We start from the raw sequence: 5,585 nt of genomic DNA, 5'->3' as shown, positions 1-5,585 counted from the left end.
TAGCTGGAAGGGATTTATTCTCTTAGGTTTATTATTTTTTTCTTTTTGATTTTCTATATCATTTTGTAGTGCAATGCTGAAGTTAACTAAAAGGATTGCTTCTACAAAACCATCATTTTTGTAATTCTACTTGTGTAATCGCTTTGTCAGTTTAAACTCAAAAAGGTGTCTTAGGAAGTTAATACACACTATGTTATGAGTATTTGTGGTTGTGTTAGTAGTTTAGAGCTTTATTAGTTTTTGGAATATGTGAAGGGTGGTTAAGCTACAGATTCGTTGGTTTTGAGTGATATTATACTACATAGTTCTATAGACTGGTTGAGAGTAATGCAACAGTATAATTTCATAGCAACTAGTATTTTGTAGAATATTTTTTCGGAGCCATGTTGATTTGTGCGATTCTAGTATTCTCTAATATCTTCCACTTTTGGGTCATCTCTAAGTATAATCTTAGGAATTAGAATACCCATGTTTCTTGTAAGAGATGGTTAATGGATGCCTCGAATGTATCCCACTGTATGTGTGAATCTTATTTTATTTTTAACATGGGTATATATGTGCCAAATAGAATTGTACTGTAGACTGATAGGCAGCATAGACAAAATTTCTCCTGCTTCTTTAATTTTACCATAAAACACTAATAATAACCTCAAAGAAGGAAGTAGCAAAATTCTTCCACCTAGGGTACTGCACCCACTTTCAAACCTTCTTGGAAACCCTTCCCTACACCTATTTGCTGATCAATTTTTTTTTCTAGAGATCTGCTTTCCGATACCTGCATGCACCTGAGTCTACTCCCATAATCTGGTAAATGAGGAAGAACCGAATCCCACCATTGTGACCACTCTCTCTTGGCTTCGCTCCTCTTCATAGAGTGGTCAATGCAGTGTCTCTAGGAACTTATGCAAGATTCATTGCCTAGGTAAGCCTACCTAATTTGCTTAAATATTTTAAGTAATTTGATATGAGTGTATTAATGTTTACTTGGAAAACCTAGTTTTTACCCACTATCATTGCAATCCTATGATTGACTGTCAATTTGATGCCCACCATATAGAAAATGATGCTAAGTTCCTAGCAAGGGCAAGATTAGACAAGAAAGGGACTTTCCATAATTTGAGCCTACAAGACCAATTGGTAGGAAGGGAGATGTGCCTTTTTGTTCGCAGTTAAGGGCCTACGTGGGTCATCCAGCTGTTTTGGGCTGGATTTCCTGCTGGAGTCATGGATTGGACAGCTCATTTGGACTCAACACTTCCCAGTCCGAATCCTATGGGAAAAAGGGAAAGACCTCAATGGATCTTTTTTCAAGGGAAAGACCTCCATGGATCTTTTTTCTTCCTGAAGATCAACAGACCCATAGGTTGGGATTTAGGCTGGAACTTCTGCAAGCCCTTAGAAGATTTCTAGACATAAGAGTCCTAAAAAGAGGGGACAATGATGAATCTTGATACCAAGAGCCAAGCCAAAATGCATTTTAATGGTTGAGTTACATAATTAAGTTTGATCATGCAAGGGTTTTGACTTTGACATGTAGACCTACCTTTGGTTAAGCTCCTGGCCTTAACAACTTAATAGGAAATACCGACAAGTTTTCCAGCTTCATATTTGAACTATAACATCCATTATTCTATTCCATTTTTTTGGAGGAATTAGTTTGGTTGGGTATCTCAGGAAATTTTGCTAGTCTGGTTCTTGTACTGATATATGCATTCTTACTAAGTTGGTCTGACTTTTCTCACTCTTTCATGAAGGGATTTTTAAAGGGATATTTAGGATGTCTGATTTGATTACTAATGAAAAGGTCTTTAATTTTGAGCAAAGTCCCAGGCAATTTTATAGAGGTTGAAGAAAAACTTCTCTTGAAGAAAAGTCTAATTCTTTTACATTTCTGTGACGCTCTAGTCAGATCTCAGATACTCTTGCGGCAGGTCCTATGGCATTTGAATATTTACATTTCTTTCCATGTTCAAATTTTCTTTCTTTTTATGTAATTTAGCATGTATCATGGTTCCTCCAGTTTGTGGTGGAATGCCTTCCTGCTTCCTCTGTATGTAAATGTGACAAGAAAATGTAGTTGGACTTGAAGATTATAAATGCAGTAGATTTTACGGTATAAAATAGCAATGCAGCAGGTTATATAATCTCCGAAGACAGAATTTGCTTACTGCTTAAACTTCCATTTTGCTCAACCGAACATTATCAAATCCACAAATCAAGTGTTCTGACGTAGCATGAAGCACTACATTTACCGGCAAGTATTTAGATACTATATGGCTTAATGTGCTGTGTGCCGTCTGAACTTCTGGGGAATTTTAATAGACAGGTTGATTTTTCTTTGATGGCAAACTGAAGTGCCTTTAGATTTTTGTGAGGCATGTGGTGGAGATCTGCTAGTGGCATTGGTGTTCTCCAAGGACCTTGCATCGTTCGCTATTCCTTTCTTGAACACATGGTGTTTAACTCTTGCATTTTTATCATATCTGCGTAGGAGTTCCAATCTTTATTTTGTACACTAGGTGATGAATCTTGGAGTGTGCTGTTGTTTCACATGGCAAAAATATCCTAGTAATGTTAGCTGGGGACTACAATCTACATGTGACCCTCTCGATGCTTCTAGCTGCTGCTTTTTCGAAGCTCTCATGTCTAGTCTGGATATGCTTATCCAGAGGATCAGGCTTTATCCAAATAGAGCAAACTCTAGATGGAGAAATTCAGTGTACGGCACATGGTCTCCCCCGCCCGCAAATTTTCTCGGTATTGCTCGGGTATGTGCATATATCGCCCTTCATTGCCTTCGGTTGTCCGTACTACGATGTCGACGGGCATTTGTGCAGGCTAAGACCTGTGAAATGCGCACACGTTCGAGCCTGCTGTTGATCATGTGGTTATGCTTACTCATGTCAGCATCACATAAACATATAGGCCCAGAGAACAAGCATAGCTAGTGTTATGCTGATGAAAAGTTGATGGTGATCAATTCTCTTTGACTCCATGTCTATTTCATGTGATGGGAAAGCCAGAGTCTCTAGAGCATGTGATGCTGTGCCTTGGAAAAATTGCATGATAGTAGCGAAAAATCAATCACCTAGGGATGGAATGGGCCTGCCTGTTTCTACATAGTTGTGCCCGGCTGGAATTTCGAGTTTTGCCCTAGGTCAAGGTTCGAATTTTTTTGAAATTTCAGTCCAAGCCTGACTCGAGCCCAAACTTAAGCTTAGGTTTAAGCTTGATTGGGTTGGTCGGATCTAGCTCTAAGCATCTCTGGTGCAAAACAAGATAAAGAGGGGAAGTGAGTGAGAGAGGGAGGGAGAAAGTGGAGGGGGGAGGGAACCGAGTAGTAAAGAGAGGAGAACACGTGGGAGAAGGTGGGCCTCTTTTGGGGCTTAGACCGGACCTATTATCGAGCTTGGGCTTTGGGCCAGGTTCGGACCAAGCGTAGACTACATTCTATAACCTTCGTCAGTGTCCCGGCAATTTAGAAGCAGTTGAATAATCAGTCATGGTTTTAAGCCCTAAGCCCGACTCGATACTTCTCGGGCCAGGCTCAAGGCTAGGCCCAAACCTGAGTTGAATCCCACACAGCCTGAGCCCCATTCTAGTCCTCTTTTGACTTGACAAAATTTAATAGCAGCGAGCAATTATTTCAGCAGTGAAAGAAACGAAGAATATTCTAAACAGCTAGATAGGATACCGAATAAGATCCAACACTCCTGCATAATCAATCATTTTAGAAATTGATTTACAAGGAAAACGTACATGGAGATTTCTGCTTATAATGGACATGTTTGACAACAATAAATGAGCAGCAATTAGGATACAATTGGTGTGGGTGTTGGATCTAATGCGGCTGCATCAAGTTTGTCAACCAAACTCCGCCCAAAAGAACAATTTGAATAGATTTGAAAGGCACGTCAAAGTTGTTGGCAGAGAAATTAGCAGCAAGCTATTCATCAAACAACTGTGCAGCCGCCCAGTGAAAACCACTTTCCTAGAATGTACACAACTGCAGATATACAATCGAGAGTTCTCTTTAAATAGCGTCTTAGAGTTCTATAGTGATTAATAACCTTGATCCACAATGCTTCCCCCTCTTGTCAGCTTAAATCCCCAGCCTCAAAAGCCAAATATTTGGTCCAAGGAGACAATTGTTGGACTAACATTGCTGCACCTCTGAGAGCATCTAAATGCCTTCCATGAATGTTCCACAATATACTGTTGCACCTCTCGGGGCATCAAAATGCCTTTCATAGATACTCCACAAGAGCATCACTGGCCGGTCATAATTAGGGATGTAAATGAGGCGGATCGGACCGAATTATGAGTGACCCGACCCAATCCGATGTCCTAACTTTGGATCTAGTTCTAACCCAATAGAAGATTGGGCCAGGTTGGTTCGGGTCCATGGTTATAATTTTTGATCCAACGGGTCACTCGGGTCAGATCCATGTATAAGTCGGACCCAACTCAAAAAATTCGGATTCGATTCGGATCCGGATTTTGTGCAATGGTGGTTCGGTGTTGTCGATCTCCTGTTTACCTGAAAATACGCTAAACAGATCGTTGTTAGAACCGACAAACAAAGTTTAAATTAATTATACTCTTATCTTTTCTACTCGAAGTATAGTGGTCATAAGAGGTCGATCCACAGGGAGGTGATTGGAGCTGCTTAAAAATTAAAACGTTCACTTGGATTAAAAACCGATTTTTGAATGATAATAATAAAAAAAAAACATTATTTCGAGAAGGTTGAATGATTCTCTGGTCTACCAGAGAATGTTTTCCATTTGAAATTAACGAAAAGACAGGTACTTAGATTCGAAAAGCATTTATATATTTAATTAATCAAAGAAGAGCTTTAGCATAGAAAATGGATGGAAGCTAAGATTGAAGCCTGGAACATAAATTGCATAAAAGAAAATTAAATATATTGCATAAGAAGAAAAATTACAGAATCTGCAGAATAGAATAAAAGAGTAGAAATTAAAATTGCAGCATAAAATAATCTTAAAAGTAAAACTCTCCACCAAAATAAAACTCTCCAAAGTTAAAACTTAAAACATAACCTCTCAATTAAAATACTAATAAAACTAAAAAAAAAGAACATGCTCTGTTTTCAAATTCCTTTGAAAACAGAGCAGTTGAAACAGAGACACTTCCTCTTTTGAATAGCCGAGCCCCCCCTTCCGTTCCTTCTCCTCCTCCTCTTATAGATCGCCAGAGCCTTGAAGCCAGCCATGGATCTCTTGATTGTGCGTGGAGAGGAGGAGGAACGGGCGCCTGGGATCGTGCGCGGGATCACGGCTTCGGAACGGACGCGGGATCCATGGAAGATGAAGGTGGATCCGGATGTGTCGTGGACAATGGGAGAGGCTTGATCGGCTCCGGATGCTTCGGACGCTGGGATCACGGCTTGAAATCGGACGTGGGAGGTTGAAACGGAAGGATGGCTGGCTTCACGAGCGGTTGGGATGCAGAGGAAATCCGGAAGCTTTGGACGCTACGGGATCTTTGCTGGAAGGAAGCGATCGTCCGGGATCGCGATGCTGCTGATTTCTTCCTTCACGGGTGACTGGATCACGGCT

This window comes from Phoenix dactylifera, unplaced genomic scaffold (assembly GCF_009389715.1).
Source record: "Phoenix dactylifera cultivar Barhee BC4 unplaced genomic scaffold, palm_55x_up_171113_PBpolish2nd_filt_p 000952F, whole genome shotgun sequence".
In the NCBI taxonomy this organism is placed as follows: domain Eukaryota; kingdom Viridiplantae; phylum Streptophyta; class Magnoliopsida; order Arecales; family Arecaceae; genus Phoenix; species Phoenix dactylifera.
This window is presented reverse-complemented; position numbering follows the sequence as displayed.